Source organism: Notothenia rossii (assembly GCF_949606895.1).
Source record: "Notothenia rossii genome assembly, chromosome: 10".
NCBI lineage: Eukaryota > Metazoa > Chordata > Actinopteri > Perciformes > Nototheniidae > Notothenia > Notothenia rossii.
The window spans coordinates 60,169,780-60,192,397 of NC_136908.1; the positions used below are offsets into that span (position 1 = coordinate 60,169,780).

Consider the following 22,618-nt stretch of genomic DNA (forward strand, 5'->3'; position numbering starts at 1 on the left):
TATCTGGTCTTATATCAAGTGTAAAGACATACTCTGACTAGAAATTAGACGAACATACTTGGCAAGATTTACAGTTTTTGTAATGCACATCTGTCTCGCACAAAGGTCTTAACCAGTTTTGAGCATTGCTTCAAGTTGTGCAATCTTAAATAAGTGGACAGGTGATTTAAACATCCTGAGGAAATGCCACTGTGTCCAGGGATGTAGTTATAATGTGTACGACGACATCCCAGCTGGAATTTGAAACACTACAATTGGCAAATGTCTACAAATCCCATGAATAACAAAACTGAATTTATTCTAATAACAAGTGTATCCAGAGCCTGAACCAGCGTATACCTCCGTGCCATTAAGCGCCATTGTTTTTCAAAGACTTCATTCTCCTTTGTGATGATGAACGTAGAAACTGTGGATGTCAATTACACAGCGACTCACACACACATATGTATCAATCCGCGTCTGAAAATAGTCCCTAACATTCCCTTTAAACTCCTGTTCGAGAAACGTAGCCGAGCTGTTTAAAAGAAAGTATATTTTAAAGGTTGAAGCATTATATTCATGAGTCGTTTTGAAAAATGCAATGGGGACAAAGGGACTTGGTGTCAAAGATAGGATGGGGAAATGGAAGTGTAGAAAGTCAGACTAATGAAGTGTTGGCTTTGACCTTACGGCAAGAACTGTAGTCCTTTAAAGACAGTATACCTCCACATCCTTAGTTTACACCTCACCACATAAGATAAGATGTATTTTATCAATCCCAATTTGGGCTTTAAACAAAACAAAGCATTGCAAATAATGTCAAAGTAAAAGAGTAGAAATAAACTATTCTCAAACCTCAAAATAGATATAGAAATAAACCAGCATTAGAGAGTAAGACAATTATACGATGACCGTGAAGATAACAAATCTATAAACTATCTGACAAATAAAAACAGTATTGAAGCGCCAATGTTCTGTTAAGACAATATAAGCAGGATATTATTTACATCAAGTGTGCATGGATGGAATATTCGATAGGTAGTTAGATGTGTAGTTATTTCTATTCCAAGTAATATGGCACAGTGAAGCTTTAATGTTTAGTTCTTAAGATAATGTTCAAATACATGCAGCTTCACACTGAAATGGTGTGTAATCTGGACCTACATTCGAAGTACAAATGCTAAAGATGGCCAGACTTCCCCAGTATTTAGAGATATATTAATATACATATTTATCGATGATTTATATATAATTTTGTATCTGTACGGCAGGTTTCAGTTGTGGTTTCACACATTTTGACAGGTATTGTCACCATACTTGCCAACCTTTAGACCTCAGAAATCGGGAGCCTTTCAAAATGCAAAATGGGGGGGGGGGGGAGGGGGGGTGCTAGTGGATCGCCGGAGCTGTTAGATTAACATTAACATGCTTATTGTAGTTGTAAGTGTACTGCCTTGCGGCCTGTAGCACCGTCCTTGATGGAGCATACAGTATGTGTGGGCTGGACCTGTATTTTACAGGAAAGGAGTGAGCAGAGAGTAGATTAGTTGTCGATTCTTGTTCTGTTTTCTGTGAATATCTGCCTCAACCTCTCAGACTTTGAGTTGCGCGTGCTACTAAAGAGACGTGTTACCATGGAAACCAAACAATGGTGTAGGTGTATTAAAGTCCGAGTGGAAACAGTCTTCTGTAAATCTGATTTGGTCAGAAATCGGGAGAAATATGACCCCGGGAGGGAAACCGGGAGAGGGCAATGAAATCGGGAGTCTCCCGCGAAAATCGGGAGGGTTGACAAGTATGATTGTCACGCCTGAAATCTGAGCCGCGCCTCTTCCATCTTGATTATTCTGACATTAATAACTATACTGCTGATTTTGTAAAGTATTACTTCACTGATCAGAGTTTAAACTATTTTCTGTAGCTCAGTCAAGTCCACTTTTTTTCTTGGTAATGATCAGACATGAAATAGGATTTAGAAAATGTCGAGGCTTTGAGTCTTGGTGCAGTGAGACAGTGAGGCGAGGGATCAATACAAACTGATAGGTAAGTCTTTTTTGTTGTTGTTGCTGCAAAACAATTATCAGAGTCTGAGGCTTTTGAAACGAAGCCATTTCCAGCCAACATGTTCCTCTGCAGTCCAACTACTCTTGACCCCAATCTGCCAGATATCCACACAAGTGAGGAAGGTGGAAACGTCTCCTCTTCCTCACCCTCACCTTTTGGCTTAGCCTCAGCCCATTTAACAATCAGACTCTTCTAGAAAACTGACCTTGACCACAAGAATGAAAATCGAAGAAGTGGTGGGGGCGGAGGGAGCCTCGTAAGAAAAACCACCCAAGCTAAAAATAGAAAAAGGTGGCAATTAGGTGCCAATCTAATCATCGCTCTGCTAAACGAGCCCTGAAGATCCCGCCCTCATCTCCCCGAGGTTTTTCTCACGCAGCACTTCCTCATCATCGCCGGCTATCGGCTTAATTACGCCCCCGCCATCCCCCCAGATAAGAGAGTGATAGCCTTATCACCACGGCTCATTTCAGAATCCATGAAATTAATAAAGTCTACTTCCCGTCTGAGTTCTTGGGCCAAACTTATATTAGCTGTCTCGCACGAGGACTCAGTGAAGTACTACTTCGCCTGCTCTCGGAGAAAGGTGGAGGAGTTCATCCTGAGAGGAGATTAAAGACTCTAATACAAGTTTTTGCATCACAGCAGCTCCATTCAGCACATCAACAAGGACAGATATTAAGACACGATACAAGAACATTTAACATAACAATAAGTGAAGAGAAAACATGCTTAAAACCCACATTAGCTCAGGGATTTACTTCTGTATTTATTTGAGGATTGACTGATGTACAAAGGAGGGCTTCAATCCAATCCAACTTTATTTATATCACATTTAAAAGTTGAGCAAAGTGCTGTACATCAATAATTGAAAGGCGTCATAAATACATTTAGACAAAACCGATGGGAAAGCACGAGACATTAAAACCATACTTGTAGCCACAGACGGAAAAACTCTCAGACACGATGTAAAAACATTTTAAAACCCCAATTTAGAAAACACAGACTGACACGTCTTCTTAAACGTGGTCTGCGAAAGCACGGGAGAACAAGTAGGTCTTCAGTCTAACTTTATTAAATCGTGGGACTCTGTTTCTCCGAGTGACAATCCATCAGTTTTGGGTCAGAGATGATGTCGTTGGCCAGCCTCATTATGTCATTATGGTTCTAGTCTGAGAGTTTCTCACAGACGAGGAGGAAAGGCTTTTTAAGTTTAGGGCGTATGATGTTTGGGATATTTATATTAGTTAGTTATGATTCTTCTCTCTTAATTTAATGTCCAATTGGTTCGGTTGAATTCTTAATTTCCCTTAATCTCCACCTTTCTGCACAATGCAGTTTGTCAAATATCATCATACATCGTACTAGTTTCTTTTGTATATTTAAATTTGGCGTATATAATTCTTCTTTAATGTATTTTTTTATTTGTATAATCGTTATATTTGTGTCCTTCTCTAACAAGTTATTTTCTACTGTTGCTTGAGTTTGAACCGTCACACACCAAAGCAAATTGTTATAATGAGTTACAAAAAGACTGGACTCAAATGCAACGACTCACTTTTTAATGAGAAAAATAAAACAAGTTTAAACAAAAGATCACTCTTGCGAGGACAAAGCAAAACTCTTGATTTCTAACAAACAAAAACTCTCCTCTCTGGTAACACGCTGGGTCTCTGGACATCTGAAGCACACTGAAAAAATACGAACTGGCACAAGACAAAGGGAGACAAGGACCATTTAAACAAGAGGGAAGTGGGAACATGTGGGAACAGGTGGAAACAATCAGGGGCGGGGCAGATGCTGACGATGGTGGGAAAACAGACAAAGGGAGGAAGTAACAGGGTCTGAAAAGAAAGACAAGAGGTACGTACAAAATAAAACAGGAAATGGGAAAACGAGACATGACATGAAACATGGGGACTTGACTAGAGATGACAGACATAAAATATACAGACAAGGCGTGAAGTAACATGAAAACCTGACTCTACAAAGAAACCTGACTAGACTTGGAATGACAGACATAAAACAAACACAACTAACATAATTGACGAGACACCACACAAATTGTGTAAACCCACCTGGCGCTAAACTCAATTCTTAATTTCTACGGTGGCCTCTGTACACTTTAAAATATCAATATGTTGAAATAAAAGCACTTCCTGCAGACAGCCAATAACAGCTAACTTGAACAGAGTTTGGTTTCGAGTCGTCTGTATGAGCTCTCCGTGTGTTGGCGGCTGTACTCAGGGGGGAGACAGCTGCTTTCACCGGGCTGTTCCACCTGCCGCTCCCCTGAGGAAAAGCTCTGTGCTTCACCGACCAAATCCACTCCAAAGTCTCTCTCTCTCTCTCCAGCGTGACTGGCAGGGGTCTCACACATCGATTTCAGGGGGAAAGGGAAAGGTTGGGGGCGCTGGCAGTGGAACGAGACGGGCTCCCACCAGGTTTGGGGCCTGTCATTTATTTCTAAACGACGGCAGATGGTTGGGCTTGGCACTTCTTTGCACCATGCTCTCAATCTCCCAAGGTGCATTTCTGTGATGAATGTGGCGAATGGGAGCACTGCAGAGAAGGCTGAGGCACATCTGCGCCGCCAGATAACGGGGGGCAAAGTATGTCTGGGCTTTCTCTCGCCGTCGACTCGCTTTCACATATTACTCATTCCCTCGCAGACCTCTGGAGGACTCGCCACCTCTGGGTTTTATTTGCCTCTCACTTTCATGGAGCTGCTCTTATCTGCAGAGCACCTCTCTACCCCTTTAAAGTTTGACATCGCTAGTCTAGGGATGCCAGCGATTATTCGAATATTCGTTACAGTCTCCATAATCGAAAATTATTTTTAAAAATCGATTTTATTGATATATATTTTTTATTATTATTTATGCTTTTTTTTTTTTCCTGGCTTAGTTTCAACCAAAATATAGACTAATGCTAATAATAGTAATAGTATTAATAATTGTAAATGGCCATTGGTCACACCACCAGTTTGTTTTACTGTAAACTTGGAGGAAGCGAGCAGCGCAGTCCTTCGCTGCGCTGCTACCCCCTCCCCGTCACACGTGCGATTGATTTATTGGAGTGAGAACACAACTAAAGATGAACAAAGGAAAGAAGAGTTCCTCGTGGAACTACTTCAAACTGACAAGTGCAAATGAGGTCAAATGCAAGATTTTTCTTTTCTTTTCTCTCCCGCGGGGGAGGGGGGGGGGGGGCTGCGGGTGCGGGTGCGTCTCGAATAATCGATTATTATTCGCTAGGGCTGTCCGATTTTCGATTTCGATCATGGTCAGTTTCTGGCATCCCATTCGCTACCTGCTATACACGTTTTTGTTTCCCAGCGTGAGGTATAGCTTTGAGTTTGAGTGATAATTAATCATCACAGAATTATATTAACCGGAGCTATCAGCAGGTCTTCAGGGTACTTACAAAGTCTAGACTTACACAGAAAGTTATCCACAACTTTAGCTCTGTAACACAACGGCATCGTACTGTGTGTGCGTGTGTGTGTGCGTGTGTGTGTGTGACAAGACTTAATTGGCTTTCACTTTTGTTATTATCCTCATTAGTGCCCTATCTTACTAGATGTCTGTCGGGTCTGTCACTGCACTGTATAGGTCTGTAAAGATAATGTCATTATGCTGTCATGATTAAGCTTCATATGAAAATAAAATACCCAATCTGCGTGAACAGAAGTGGAAAGTAAGTAATTAAAAAACAAGTTATCAGCTACTGCAGTCAGAAAGGAGAAAGCACTTTGCTAGCATTTGCAAAAAAGCCAAGAAAACCTTTAAATCCAAACTAAATATATATATTTGTTTATCTGGGACCCAGTTTTAAGCTCCAATATTACTATGCTATTTTTACACACACACACACACACACACACACACACACACACACACACACACACACACACACACACACACACACACACACACAACAATAACACCCTTGCAAAGGTCACGTCAGCTTCATGGTCCTAATCATCGAACACCATCACGTCCCATTTAGGCGATGCAGTAAAAAAAAAATGTCATAAATGTCATAACCCGACCGACCGCATCCCCTGTTCCCATTGACGTATCCATGGAAACAGCTGCATCCCGACCCATGCATCTTTGGGATTCACGGAGCGTCGCTGCAGGGTGACAAGTCAGGCGTAAAGACTCGATTTAGCTGCGGCATTTGGGGGAGGTTCGCACATTAGCAGGGAGGAAATAAGGGAGCAGGAAAATACTTAGTGGATGATTGGCTCCGCAATAACTGAACGGCCCTTTGGCAGATCGTCAGGCGGAGGGATACGGATCCATTAGATACAGGAACCATTAGGGAGAGAGGGTCTGTGAGGAGGTGAAGTTCAGATGTACATCCTGTAAAGATGGATAGGTAGGTAGGTAGGTAGATAGATAGGTAGGTAGGTAGGTAGGTAGGTAGGTAGGTAGGTAGGTAGGTAGATAGATAGATAGATAGGTAGGTAGATAGATAGATAGGTAGGTAGGTAGGTAGGTAGGTAGGTAGGTAGGTAGGTAGATAGGTAGGGAGGAGGTAGGTAGGTAGATAGATAGATAGGTAGGTAGGTAGGTAGATAGGTAGGTAGGTAGGTAGGTAGGTAGCTAGATAGGTAGGTGGGTAGATAGGTAGGGAGGTAGGTAGGTAGGTAGATAGATAGATAGGTAGGTAGGTAGATAGATAGATAGGTAGGTAGGTAGGTAGGTAGGTAGGTAGGTAGGTAGGTAGATAGATAGATAGATAGGTAGGTAGGTAGGTAGGTAGATAGGTAGGTAGGTAGAAAGGTAGGTAGGTAGATAGGTAGGTAGGTAGGTAGGTAGGTAGGTAGGTAGGTAGATAGGTAGGGAGGGAGGTAGGTGGACATTTACCAATATGGAGATACTTGTACTTTACTTGAGCATTTCCATGTTGTGCTACTTTGTACTTATACTCCTCTACATGTATTTAATACCTTTAGTTACTTTACAGATGTGGATGAATGATGTGAAATATAATCATGTGTTAAATCAGACTTTAGTTCCACCTGGAGTAAATCCACCAGCTACCCTGCAGTATACAAAGTCATTCAAACTAGCTGCACCTTTACCAGCTTTGAGAACACTTTCATGATCAATCATTATAAAACATATCATAGATATTATTCTGAAATGGACCAATCTGCACAACGACTACTTTTACTGTCGCTACTTTCACTATATTTTGATGAGAATACTTTTCTACTTTAACTTGAGGAACATTTTGAATGCAGGACTTTTACTGTAACAGAGTATTCCTACACTCTGGTACTTCTACTTTTACTCAAGTACAAGATCTGAGTACTTTTACTCAAGTACACGATCTGAGTACTTCTCCCACCTCTGATAGATGGATGTTTGCATCCAGGAAACATTCGCTTTTTATCTAACAACCCAATCTAGCCCTTAAATGTCACGTAAGGTAAAGCATCACGTACAGATGCCTCTAAAGGCCTCGTTACATTAATCCTCTTTGCAAGAAGAAGCAATTTGGGTCAAAACATGGAGCACTGTGTTTACACAACGCCTCGGAGGATCAGACCCAGATCTGACTATGTGAAAAGGAGACTGCTATTTCAATTTCATACCGAGGTAATGTTGTTCATATTATTGGTTTAATAGCACCTATTCGGAGCATTTATACCATGGGATTAAGTTTTAAAAACCCACACTGTTCCTAAAAGCTTCTCTTTTTCGCTGTCAGCAGCACAGGAGAGCAGAGCTGCATTATAATGACTTCCTCGCTGTAGGAAAAATGTGCTTTGTGATTTCTCTGCATCATGCTGAGATGAGGAACAGTATGCTCTGGATGTAAGTAGCTGGAGCTGCACAGAAGCGCTATTAATATGCAGTAAAAAGCTAACTTAACCAGTGGTGGGATTAATATTTCATCGCGATAGGGTGCATTGATGTTTCCTCCATATTTCTTTTTATCGGGGGCTGTCAATGTTATAGCTTTAAAACTTCACAGTGGCTGAGAAGTCTGTGGATGCTGTGGACTGATCCAAATAATGAGGATATATTATCATATAGTTTTCACCTCTACAGTGGGTTTATTTTATTATAAATGACACATTTTGTTCTTGATAATGGAGCTTATTAGCAGCTGCTATTCACAGATAGCTTGGCTGGGAATTGAAGTGTAAAATGTGGCTCCTCCTCAGGGGCTTTTTGGCAAGAAATAACCAAAAACAATGCCTTTTGTTAAATTGGCAACAGCTCAAATCTACACCTCTGAGGGGCTTTGTGTCTGTCACAACAGCAGCAAAGGCTCATGGGTATTGTAGTATTAAGAGCTGTCAGCCAACTTCTGTTATTTGTACATATTCTTGGACACTGCTTTCTCTCAATTTTCTACATAAATTAAAAATGGGTAACACTGGTTTGTCATATGTAAGCCCATCACAGCATCCATAAGATACTTCTATTTCCTTATAAGTCAGTCTACTGCTGTTAATATTCAAACCAGAAAGCATTGTGTGTGTCCGTCACGTAGTCATAATGCACTAGACTTGGGCTTTATAGAAAGTGTTACCAATCATCATAACATTAATAATCGCTTTTAATTACACTATTAAGTAGAGATGTCCCGATCCCATCACGTGATCGGGGATCGGAGCCGATCACGTGATTTTCAAAAGATCGGAATCGGGAGAAAAAAAATCGGGGATCGGGATTTTTTTTTTTTTTTAAATACTTTTTTAAAAATGTTGTATTCAATGTTACAAAACAAAAATGACCATGTTCAAGTCTTCAAGTCATCCTGAGGCCTTATTTTTGGTTTCAAATTACACAACATCATGTATGTGTTGCTTCTTTGGGGCTTGTCTTCATAGACCTGGTTGCTTATTTCTCTCAAATCTGGCAACAGAGTGGGCAGGGCGCAGTGTCTAATTGTAGCAGTAAGCTAACGAGTACTGATAAGCTTTATTTTGTTTTGATCCAATGCTGCACAACTGAATTGATCCAATGCTGCTGTGAAAGAAAGAAGCTATATCCATGTTGGATAGAATATCCAATTTAAATAAAAAAATAACCTTAAGGGACAACTTGAATGCTTTTTTTCTTTTTTTTCTCTTAATGCATTGCATAAAGATCGGATCGGGAAAAATCGGTATCGGCATATTGTCAAAATCAAATGATCGGAATCGGATCGGGAGCAAAAAAAGGTGATCGGGACATCCCTACTATTAAGCCTCGGATATTCACCAATCAGGGAACTTACTTCATGTCGTTAAACAAAACCGGATAATCTCTCCAGTGTGTTTTAACCACAGACCTTATTTCAGGCTTCTAATCACAACAACTTTCCAAAAAACATTGACTTCAAGCAGACACAGAGTTAAGGCCTCTTAATGCAGGTTTAAGGACTCGTTCCTGCACCACTGCATTGTCAATGTTCTGAGCTAACAGCATGTTTCTAAAGCTGGAAGCAGAGCAAGGGTTGGGCCTGAAAACTCATGAGTATCACAGCTCTGATGAAACCGTAGATTCGAGATTCAAGGCTTTGTCCTTTGCACATTAGCTACAGTGTAGACATGGCAATGAAAAACGTTAGTCCTCCCAGGCTCCTCCAACAGTGCAACATGAATATAGGACATAAAACAGATAACATAGTGCAAGAGAATGTTTTGAGATGTGCAAGTAAATACAAATAAAATAGAAATAGTGCGAGAACACTTTAAATTCAAGTAAATGGAATGATGTATTAGATAAATAATTTGCAAGATACAAACAGATGAATGTTAATGGATGTTCTTTCAAAAGTTTAGTTGTCTAACATTCTTACTGTAGGATGAAACTGTCCCTGAGTCTGATACTAGTGTGTGTAAGTAAAATGAGTTTCCTCACTTCCTTCACTATATTCTCCTTTACCCCCCATGAGTCGGAGCATAAACACCCGGGAGGTTTCTCTTTTCTCTGCCCTCGCTGACTGGCGTCTCATTAGCAGAGCAGACAGACTGAATGCTAATCGTGGAGGCGTAGATAGCGTGAGACGACCTTGTGTGGAAAAACGAGGAAGGATACACACACAAGTGGTTCAGTTTAACGTCTGGTGGTCCTGAACTCGAGTAGAAGATACTCGTGTTTAAAAATACTCTGGTGAAAGTAGAAGTACTGACTAAACTTCTTTACTCAAGTGAAAGTAAAGAGGCTTTGAAATGTACTTCAGTCAAAAGTACCCATAACTAGCAGCTGTTTTAAAGAGTACCTGACCTCCCTTTATATTAATAGAACAATAATGTCATTGTTAGCTAATGAATGTTTCCATGCTGAACAACGGCAACATGACAACGCTTTCATTGGTCCCTCTTCTTTAGAGAAGACCAGGAAATGATGGATACACGGATCGTGTTCAAATCAATAGGCACGCAATGACTCTAAATAATAATGATCACGCCACCAAACACACATTCAGACTAAAGGAACCAGCCTGTTTGGAAAATGAGAGAAGAAGAAAGTACAGGTATTTGAGTTCAACATGTAAGAAGTAGAAAGTACAGGTATTTGAGTTCAACATGTAAGAAGTAGAAAGTACAGGTATTTGAGTTCAACATGTAAGAAGTAGAAAGTACAGGTATTTGAGTTCAACATGTAAGAAGTAGAAAGTACAGGTATTTGAGTTCAACATGTAAGAACTAGAAAGTACAGGTATTTGTGTTCAACATGTAAGAAGTAGAAAGTACAGGTATTTGAGTTCAACATGTAAGAAGTAGAAAGTACAGGTATTTGTGTTCAACATGTAAGAAGTAGAAAGTACAGGTATTTGGGTTCAACATGTGAGAAGTAGAAAGTACAGGTATTTGAGTTCAACATGTAAGAAGTAGAAAGTGCAGGTATTTGTGTTCAACATGTAAGAAGTAGAAAGTACAGGTATTTGTGTTCAACATGTAAGAAGTAGAAAGTACAGGTATTTGTGTTAAACATGTAAGAAGTAGAAAGTACAGGTATTTGAGTTCAACATGTAAGAAGTAGAAAGTACAGGTATTTGAGTTCAACATGTAAGAAGTAGAAAGTACAGGTATTTGAGTTCAACATGTAAGAAGTAGAAAGTACAGGTATTTGGGTTCAACATGTGAGAAGTAGAAAGTACAGGTATTTGAGTTCAACATGTAAGAAGTAGAAAGTACAGGTATTTGAGTTCAACATGTAAGAAGTAGAAAGTACAGGTATTTGAGTTCAAAATGTAAGAAGTAGAAAGTACAGGTGTTTGTGTTCAAATAAGAAGTCAAAGTAAAAAGCCGTACTGGTACCAGAAAAATGTACTTGAGTACAGTAACGAAGTATTTGTACTCCACTACTTCCCCCCTCTTCTCCTCCACAAACGCTTGGGATGCAAAGTCAGCCAAGTCTGACCACCATTAAAAAATAAAAAGCATCGCCGTGTGTGATATCGGCTGTAAGCACTTTAATTGATTTTTAACAGCATGTAATGAGCAAACCATCTGAGTGAGTGACGTTAATTTGCTGCTTATCATAACTTTACAAAACATTTTGAGCCTTTACTTGCTTGACAACTCATTAGGTTCAAGTGAAAGTCACATTCAGACAGTAATTTAGCACATCTTAGAAGCAATATACGCATCTTTCAGGCTTTAGGCCATTAATTGACATCAGCAGTTTAGAGGCTTTGGGTCATCCTAACAGAGGGCGTTTAATTTCCATGACCATAAAAACCTAAATATCGATGAAGGTTTCTTTTGCGTTTGATAAGTAGATGTTGTTTCCTCATAATGTACAAACACAGAATCCTTTTTGTGTCTGTCTGTAATCCCATCATAGCCTCTTAAATCCAAGAAAGCAACCTTTTGACCTTCAATAAATTCCAATTAATGACAAAGCACAAACAGAAAACACTCAAGGACAGAAAATAGTCTAAATTGTGCATGTGGTGTTTCCTCAGTAGCATTGAACATACCGGCTTTTTAATATTTAAATCTGGACCAATTTGTGTGTGTGTGTGTGTGTGTGTGTGTGTGTGTGTGTGTGTGTGTGTGTGTGTGTGTGTGTGTGTGTGTGTGTGTGTGTGTGTGTGTGTGTGTGTGTGTGTGTGTGTGTGTGTGTGTGTGTGTGTGTGTGTGTGTGTGTGTGTGTGTGTGTGTGTGTGTGTGTGTGTGTGTGTGTGTGTGTGTGTGTGTGTGTGTGTGTGTGTGTGTGTGTGTGTGTGTGTGAGAAAGACTTTGGCTGCCTGTCTGTTTAAGTGCCATTAGTTCCTCCCTGCCACTCATTGATAAAGAGAGAGACGCTGCCATCAGACAAACCAGCCGTCTCTTTCAGTCCTCATTAAAATGTCGTCATATTAAAAAATAATTTCAGGGCCTGGGCTGATGAGCGTTTTATTGCCTTCCGTGAAAATGTTCGCACTTTGGAGTCGACGGGAGAGAGAAAAAGCTTCAAAGTGAGGAATGAAGGCGGGGGGGAGGAGATAAGAGCGATTGCGTCTGACCGTTAATCATTTCCTCATTTATACATAAACACCCTTCCTTTACAGTGAACGACGCACACTGGCAGAAAGAAAGTGAGCGTTCGTCCTGCGGAACATGAGCTCAATGATACTTTATATTGAGTGAAATGCAATAGACTCATGGCGCTTTTCCACTGCAGGGGCTCGCACGGCTTAGCACGGTATGGTTAGGCCTCACTTAATGCTGCGTTTCCATTACAGTTTAGTAGCTGGGGTAGTAACTATAGTAACGCAGTGTAGGCGGAGCCGTGACATCATCTTCAATGAGAACGACAAAACCAACATCAGCCGTTAGCTGTTAGCCCTCAGAGCTCACAGCTCCTCATATCTGTTCAGAAACTAGACTAAAGTTAAACAAGTACAAACCACAGACTGTCTGTGTCATGGAGAATACAGTCTCTGGTTTATTTATGTCTGTAGGCCGTTGTTGTGAGTGTGGACGGTCGGAGCATTTACTGCGTTAGCTTAGCCGATCTCCATTCAGAAAACACGCATTTTAAAAGGTTTTTCGCCTGCCGTCTGTCTGCAGACTTTTCAAAGCATTAATTGATGGTTTTTACTAACCGGTATCAGTATGTTGTTACTTCGGCATCATTTTGAAACGTGTATTATAATTAAATCACGGTCAGATATGTTCATTTTGTTGTAGTTGTAGCCCCCTTGACCATTCAGCAGTCGAGAGTGTTCACGTCACTAGTTTAGCATATTCAGCCCGGTTGTTGGCCCGGTAAGAACCTCGATTCTGGAGGGCCAGAAAAAAGGTGAAAAAGTAGCCCTGAGCTGGAACTACCCCTAGTGGAAACGCAAAAAAAAACGGGCCGGGTTTGGCACGGCACGCTTAAACCGTGCTACGCGCTGCAGTGGAAATGCGCCATCAGTGTCCTTCATCACATCAGAGGCTAATTGAAAGTACCATAATAATCATAAAATACACTATTTTCATGTATACTGTATCCTTATGAAGTGTTATCTAACATTACCTCCACCTACCATGGTATTGATATGGTTTGTTGGTGTATCTGTTGCTCCAAAAGATTCTATAAGAACTTAATAGCCAATGCTCATGCTAGTGCTAATGGGGATCCTAATAAAGACATAAAGACATATGCCTTTCTCGCACACCAAATGTAAATAATATCCCACTTTTATATTGTATATTTTTCTTCACTGTCAACTTTTATATTGTCACTCTTTTAGTGCTGTATTATCTGCTATTTTGAGACTTGTTTTAAAAGATGCTGCAACGAAAGCAATTTGGGATTAATAAAGTATCTTATCTTATTTTAAAGGGGGCCGGATTTTCATGAAACTTGGCGTAAGGGTGTAGAAAGGGAAAAAGAAGAAAACATTACAATTTGGATCCGATCCAAAACACAGGTTGGATTTACAACATTTTTGTACTAATGGAAACAACCATGGCTCTCAGAGGGCCCTTCTAGTTTCATTTATTTCCCACAGAGAAAATGAACATTGATCAATATTACTGCGATTGTAAAAACACTTCTGCTATTGCCGCATGTAAAGCCTATTTAAATTTCAAGTTAAAAGTATAATCATGGCCATACTTGCCAACCTTGAGACCTCAGAAATCGGGAGCATTTCAAAACCACCGCGGGGGGGACGGGGGACGGAGGGACGGGACCAAACAATGGTGTAGCTGTATTAAAGTCAGAGTGGAAACCGTCCTGAGTAAATCTGATTTTGTCAGAAATCGGGAGACATGCGGGAGCAATATGACCCCGGGAGGAAACTGGGAGAGGGCAGGGAAATCGGGAGGCTCCCGCGAAAATCGGGAGGGTTGGCGAGTATGATCATGACAGGAAGAAAAAAGCAAAATATGTAGCAGACCAACAGAGGATAGAAGTCTAAAGAAATATATAGAAAAAAACGTTTTGTTTTCAAATAAAAACGCTAACCACAGTCATACTTGCCAACCTTGAGACCTCAGAAATCGGGAGCATTTCAAAACCACCGCGGGGGGGGGGGGGGGAACCAAACAATGGAGACGTGTTACCATGGAAACCAAACAATGGTGTAGCTGTATTAAAGTCCGAGTGGAAACAGTCCTGAGTAAATCTGATTTTGTCAGAAATCGGGAGAAATGCTGGAGAAATATGACCCCGGGAGGAAACTGGGAGAGGGCAGTGAAATCGGGAGGATTTGCGAGTATGATCATGACAGGAAGAAGAAAGCAAAATATGTAGCAGACCAACAGAGGATAGAAGTCTAAAGAAATATATAGAAAAAAGAGTTTTGTTTTCAAATAAAAACGCTAACCACAGTACAAAGTAATTGTTCACTTTAGGACTGCTTTTTCGTTCGGGAACACAATTTAGTTGGAGACATTTTCAACACTTTGCCGCATGTGAACCTTACCATTTAAAGAACAATGAATCAAGTTCAAAGTAAAAGCATGACAGGAAGAAGAAAGTAAAATACGTAGCAGAACAACAGAGGATAGAAGTCTAAAGAAATATATAGACATTTATTTTGGGATTTCAAATAAAAACGTTAACGACTATACAGTTATTCTTGACTTCAGCACAAAATGCAAAACTGCTTTTTCGTTCGGAAACATAATATAGTAGTTGTTGGGAAAATAGTGAATGTCCTCTTCCAACATGAGAGTACACATGCTAACATCCCAACTGTAGCTGTGAACATGACAGGATGTGTGATTACCTAGAAGAGCATCAGGACTGTTTGAGGCATATGATAGCTATGTGATTAACATGATGATTCAGCCTCTATGGAGAGAGACATATGACAAGCATGCTCATTTCTGACGTGGAGCTAATCTGAAGTAAACATTGAATACTGCTTTCTATTCCTCCATCTTGGGACTGTGTAACTCCCTCTCTTGGATATCAGCATGTGAAGGACACTGTTCAGGAACTAGTTGATGCTCTGTGTGTGATGACTACTTCCATTCTGGAGAGGATCACAAATACATGGATCCTGAGATTGAAGCTCAAGCTGGTGATGAAGGATATTTTTCTAACAGTAGGAGACATGGTTAATGCAAGACAAGGCCTACAGCTAATGAGTAATACTAATGTAACCCAATTAGCTGTCATTGTTCTGCTTAATAAAGGGCATCTAACAAAGCCCAACACATTAACAACACCGCTCACCTCAGCAGTGCACTCGGACCTGGAGTTAATCTTCTACTCGCTTTACAAAACGCTTCCACAAGCACTTTCATCATGAAGCCATTTTCTAATACCCTGCAGTGAGAGAAATAACAGCAGCTGCAGAAAGTTAGAAAGACCATCAGTGGAGGAGTAAAAGGTTATACTGGGGAGGCATTCACACACACACACACACACACACACACACACACACACACACACACACACACACACACACACACAAACACACACACACACACACACACACACACACACACTTATAATAATGAGCATCCTTTAATGACATCAGACACCTAAGTTGGGATCTGATGTATATTTGAAGCTAAAGGGACATTTCAGGAGAACTGAGAACTTCCACATCACCACTATGTGCAATATAAATATCATTATCTTCATTACAAACACTTCCTACTTTCCTCTTATAACAGGTGCAATATGAACTTGCAAATTACGCATCTGCTACTGTGTTTTTTCTGATTTAACACAACTGTATTAGGTTAGTTGAAAGCAATAATATAAAGTTGAAATAATAGGTTCAACTTAATAGTATTGCTTTCTACTAACCTAATACAGTTATGTGACATTTGTTGACATAATAAATTGAATTAAAGTCAACGTTTTAGTTTTTTTTGTTGCCATAAGTTAGTCTCTCTCCGTTGGTGCGCGGGGCTAATGCTAATGCTAATAATGCTAGCAAATAAAATCGCTTTTTTTCTCCCCAGGATAGTACCGCCTCTAACAGGCACTAAAAATGGGGGTAAAAGTTCTCGGAACTAAGTTCTCTTTTTGGTGTGAACGCAACATAAGGGGTATTAACGGAACTAAAGGATCTCCTATTATACTCTTTTTCATCAATATATTCCAGGTCTCAGATATATACAAACATGTCTCTGAAGTGTTTGGCAGCATCCCATAATCCCCTCTGTTTCAGCCCTGTTTCAAAAGTGCTGATTCTGTGTCTGTAGCTTTAAATGCTAATGAGCTGCTGCTGGCCACGCCCCTCTGTGAAGTGATTGGTTAAAAAAAAAAAAAAATCGTGCTCTAGGAGGAGATTCAGGCAACAAGGTGTGCGGGGGTGACCTTGTTTGGTTATTAGCTAATGCATGGTTTTTTCACAGAGGGCCACATACAGACAAACTTACCTCATAAGGTAACTGCTAGGCGGTGTGAACGCGCCTAGCAGTTCGGCAAAGCGTGACATCACCCCAATTCGAAGTGAATGGGAAGCAGCGTTGAAGCTTCAACGCACGCCGCCGTGTGTGGACGGGCCGTTAGTTTGTTTGATGAGATTTGAACACTTGCTCGAATAACCACCCATTTTGATCAATTCCTCTTGAATTTTTACACATTTCTACACTAAGAATCCTGAACTTGAGCTATTGTAAGAAAAAATCTTTTTTAAGGTTTTCTTTCTCCATTGCTTGTGTTGCATCAAATAATGAATGGACTACTTAATCCACTCCAAACTCCTTCTATAAACTGAACCATCTCTAGATCTGACCTCTCTCTAAATCCGTTTTTTCAGTGTATTCGTCCCCATGGGCGTGTTATCATAGGCCACACTCTTGCTTTAATTGTTTGGACTTATAACGTGTATTATTCTCAGATTTCCCACATTCAAACTTCACTTATTTGTGGCTCACATAATGAAAAGCCTGCGTACATACATCCTGTAAAGACTGATGTGGGGCACTTCACTCCATGATGTAAATGTAACACCACCATATGGCGATGCTTTCAGGCTCCAGTGTTGATTAAGTGAGCGTGGTGTATATCTGATGAGGAAGTCAAAGTTTTTGCAGCATTTGTTACTTTGCACCGTGCTTTATTCATCCCTCCTCCTGGTAATCTCGTTTCTATTCAAAGCGGAGCCAAAGTAACAACGTTAGCAGTGAAGATCCTCAGCTGCGGGGTTTGTTTATGAGATATTTTAATTGTAAATAAAGACACGAGCGCTCCTAAAACAATCTATTAATGCTGGAAACCATGAATTATGAGGGGAAATTAAACTACTTTAACACGCAAACACACGGTTAGTAGGAGTACATTAATGTCCCAGCAGAATAAACACATTATACTTGATTGGCCTCAAGGGATGTAATATCTACGCTTTAATTTCAGATGGCAAGTAAGCATATCCTGTTACAAGCCATTACATGAGTTTAATGCAGTGTTTATGCATTTTATATCTCCACCTCTTAGGATTTAGCCGTGTTTGAGATCAGATAAAAAGATTTGGGGTGCGGCTAGATCTTGTTGTTGTGCATAATTTACTCACATAATTAAAGTTCAGCTTCACTTCTTCTTTCTCTTTCGACTGTCTTAGAAGTGGGAGGGAGAAGTTATGGAGTTGTTAAGAAGATTGAACTAATTGCTTTACGCCTCTGGGTCTGGAGAGTAGTGCACTTTATCTTGGATGTGATTTCTTTCTCCGTGTCTTCGGACGCTCGCCAGGCAGGGAGTTGCCCGTGGCTTTGTTTTTTATATTGGGTTGTTACACAGACAGAAGATGCCAAAGCAACGTTAGGCCATTACTCTTCCCACAACCTACTGAGAACTGGGCAGGAATAGAAACAGAGCATCATGTGCCAGACAGGAGGAGCTAGAAGACTTTACAGCAAAACTGTTCCTCTGTGACTGATCTGTGTTACAGTCATGTATATTTGCTGCTTTATTAGGAAGCAACACGTGTAAATAACTCAACTTTTGGTTTCAAGCGGGACATGAACGCCTATCGCCTGGTTGAAATCACAGTGGGATTTATCTTTAAAACTATTGTTCAGCAAATCTAACAATGACATGATTGGGTTTACATAGGAGTTTCTCGTAGGGATGGTGCATTGTAAGTTGTTATCAACCTAACCTTTGGCGGTTCAATTTCAACATAATCCTTTCTGTAAGTCCCCCAAAAAACTGAACAAGCCTTTAACCTTCCTATTGTCTTCGTTTCCTCCCCCTTTACTTTGGTGTTCTCGGTCAAATCTAACCGGTCATGTTTTAACTGCTATTACATAAACACAAAAACCATTAATCATCACCACATTTCATTTAACACCTTTTCAAACTGTACATATTATATCAGACTACTGGTATACATGAAACACTGCAGTAAATATATAAAGAACAGACACTGAACATGTATTGCGTGTGCCAGGTGTGATCCATGTGGGGGAGGGGCACATAAGAGCGGGAAATGTGTCAAATTGTTCTGTGTGTGTGTGTGTGTGTGTGTGCCAGGTGGGATTCACATGGGAGGATGGGCACATAAGGGGGGGGGGGGGGCAGATCTAGATTATGTGTGTGTGTGTGTGTGTGTGTGTGTGTGTGTGTGTGTGTGTGTGTGTGTGTGTGTGTGTGTGTGTGTGTGTGTGTGTGTGTGTGTGTGTGTGTGTGTGTGTGTGTGTGTGTGTGTGTGTGTGTGTGTGTGTGTGTGTGTGTGTGTGTGTGTGTGTGTGTGTGTGTGTGTGTGTTTTATCTGATCAGGATGGTTACTAATTCCTTTTCTTTATGGCGGAACACCATGGGTGTTACAAAGTTGACTAAATCATCCAAAATTCAACTAAAGTGGTGATCAGCAATCGTATATGTTCAAATGTCTACTGTGTGAAGGATATCATGAAGCCTTAATGCAACCGAATCTAAAACAAAAAAGTTATGATTGATGAAAGTAGTAAATCGGGTCATAGCAGCCAACACTTGTCTTCTTTTAGCATGACTTCGAACCCAAGATCCCATTCCCCTACCTTATTTAACGTTTGTATTATTGTTACAATGACAAGAAAGCTCCAATATCCCGAACAAAGTACCTACAATTAACACGAAAAACGATGTAGTCGTTTTTGTGCCTGAACCTGACGAAACTCTTACCGTGTTGTCCACCGAAAACAGTTTGAGAAAGCTGTTGAGAAGTCCTTTACCGTTGTGTTGTGTTTAAGTGTTGCTCTAGGAAACAGCGAATAATGACGTATTAAATTACAGAACAATTGATAGTGATGTTGTTTGAAGGTAAAAAGTATGATATCTCCCTCTGATTTATCAGACAGTTTAAAGTAACATAAAACATACACAAGCTTTCACATTAGTAACAAGTAAAGTAGAATAAAAATACTTTAAATAGCGGATTTATCTTTAAAACTACGTCCGTTGTTCTGTGAATCTAACAATGACATGATTGGAATTTACATAGCATTAAGGCAAATCACACATTTCTCGTTCTTTTCCGAATGCTGCATTGTAAATCGTTTAACCTTTGTTCAATTTCACCACAATCGTTTCTGTAAGCCTCACTTTGAATTATTGTGAGTAGAAAACAGTGCAAAGTATCATAAAACATACACAAGCTTTCAAATGAATAAGTAAAGTAGATTAAAAAGACTTTACATTTGCAACACTCAGAGAATCTGTGTGGGAACTCTAGCCATACGAAGACCAAAAGTTCCGTAAAGCTTGGTAAAAAGAATGTTTTTGGGTGTAAAGCTGATAAATACTTCGTTATGGGGGGTTCACATCCACATCTCATATTCTCGCCAGTTGGGCATGGCTCAGTTTGGAGGTGCAATAAAGACCTGCCAAATCAGCGGTGGGCCCATTACTCATCCCCCTCTGCGCTGTCTCCTGGCTGCTGCTCCGCGCTAATGCAGATTACAGGGATATATGAGGGCTATTTTGTTCGCTGCAGGGTGGAAACAATCACATGCAACCCCATCCCTCTCTGATGCACGATTCTACATCTGTTCCCCCCCGAAAAGCCGATCTGGAGATCCATCAGAGCCGAGAGCCCTTATCAGATCTGAGGCGGCTACATCTATTTCACATCAATTATACATGGTGTGTGTAGAAAGTGGGTCACTATATCAACATCCTCAGAGACATTGTTTGGTTAAGTGATTAGTGGCTTAACTTTGGCTACAGTTTGTGTTATAAGTGTTAAATGGTCCATTATTGATACATGATTATACAGAAGCCTCCAGTGAAGGAGAGAAATGTGTAACTAATAATGGCTTTTCCATGAATGGGACTCGAACTTTAATTTTGCTCAAAGAAATGAGTTTAGAGTAGAGGGGATTAATCACACATTTCCAACTTTTTAAAGATCTTTTAGGACCCGTTGTGGCTTCCTCGAAGAAGATCAATAAAGCCGTTTTTTGTTCCTAGCTGCAAGACAATCGGAGGTGATAAACGAGCACATTCGCAGTCTGAATTCCCCCCGCAACTTAAATTAATTTCCAACTTGCTCCCTGACAGAGAACAAAGACATATTATTCAAATGTTTCTATCTGTTCTGTGACTATGACACGTCCAAAACCACACGTTTAATCTCCATGCAAGTCTCTGCTCATCTGTTGGGTAAATAGGCCATTCATCATATTATTGGGCTTCTACCGCGCGCCCGTTTGAGCGATCTGTCTCTCAAGCAGCCTTCCTCCGCGGCAGCACAATCCATCACTTTTCAATGAAGATGTCGCAGCTCATTGTGTGGAGTGTTATCGCCAAACAATTTCCAGAGCCTTTCACATGACAAATTAAAACTTTCATGTGTTCCTGAGTATGTGGAGGATTTAACCCATAATGCATCAGTTTAACCCTGAATTCACCCGCCGTCGCCTCAGCGGGGAGACGCTAGCAGGTGCAGGAATGTGCTCGCTATTAACTTTTCATTAGCCTCGTAAACAGCGCTAGTCATCAAGATGTAGCCGCTGCTCAACAAGGGACATCATTGGCCTTTTGGTTAATGGCTGTTTGAAGTCGGGCTCTGTACATTCGACACGATGGAGAGCTGGAGCTTTGATGGCAAACACTGACGGTTTATTTGGAGCTTCGGCCGGAGAATTCACAAAACATGTCACGGGCCACGAATTGACCACAGAGATGCCACAATCAATTCTGAAGACCCCTCCTGTAGCTCCAGGTTTGAACTAGTCCAGAGTGTAATAATCAACATTCTACTATAGATAGACTAAACAGCTGAGGACACTGAATCACATTATGGCTCGGGGTCATCTACACCCCGAGAAGGATGTGTTCCAGGTGTCCCACAATAATAACTGTCTCTGACCGAGAGGTGCCCGGTCACTAACTGGTAACATCAACAACTTGCTAGGGCAGCCCCTCCTTAAGGGAGATAGCATGCTGAGATAAATGGACGCATGAAGACTGGGTATGCTATACATCTGAATGAAAAGATAATATAATTGAATGGAAGTAGTCATCATTATTTTGCATGCATCTTGTTTTTGTTGCAGTTTGATAACATTAGCCTTTATCTCCACTTCAAAAACATTTGGAAAACATTTTTAGAGATCGAGCTCTCCTGATGTTTCTGCTCTTGTGTGTTTTACAGGATCCTTCAGGAGACGATGCGGACACGTGAACCCACAACCTCCTGACATGAGGATTTGAGAGTTTCGGATACCACAAATGAGTGCAAATAACACACACCTGCATAAATCAACATTATACTTCCTTTAGTATCGAATAAAACCAAGTAAGACCAGTCCCATATCTTCTCTCTTTGACAAGCCTCTGCTTTCTACTCAGTTAAAGATAACCAGATAAATAAAACATTTGAGTTATAATTATTTTATTGGAGAAGTTACCCATAAAACCTGTGATATGTAAAGTAATGAAGTAGTGGACTATTCAAACCTTTTATTGAAGAAACAGTGGCTCCATCAGAAGTTTAGAAGAAGCTTAACCAGCTTGTTTAAAAGTGTTATTATAATAGAAATATTAGGTTTTGATGTAAAAACAATTTGTAATACTGTATTAGCATTCTACACAAATTGATCTTATATTCGGAGATATGTTTTAAATTCAAAGTATATTGTGCAATAAATGGCAATAAAATTGTAGTTAAATATAAAATAAATCCTAATATGTAATGAAAGGTAATGGATGGTAAGCTTAGATACTATACTGCAGGATATGGTTTAAAT

At 40.3% G+C, this 22,618-nt stretch overlaps 1 long non-coding RNA gene across 1 annotated transcript in view; it reads left to right on the plus strand.

Moving 5' to 3' along the window:
- The window catches only part of LOC307022275, a 50,464-nt gene extending 28,304 nt beyond the window's left edge, over positions 1 to 22,160 (plus strand). Inside the window, exon 3 of the long non-coding RNA XR_013803352.1 lies at positions 22,024 to 22,160. This is a non-coding gene — a long non-coding RNA (uncharacterized lncRNA). The remainder of the gene's footprint in view (positions 1 to 22,023) is intronic.
- Positions 22,161 to 22,618: the final 458 nt, after the last annotated feature.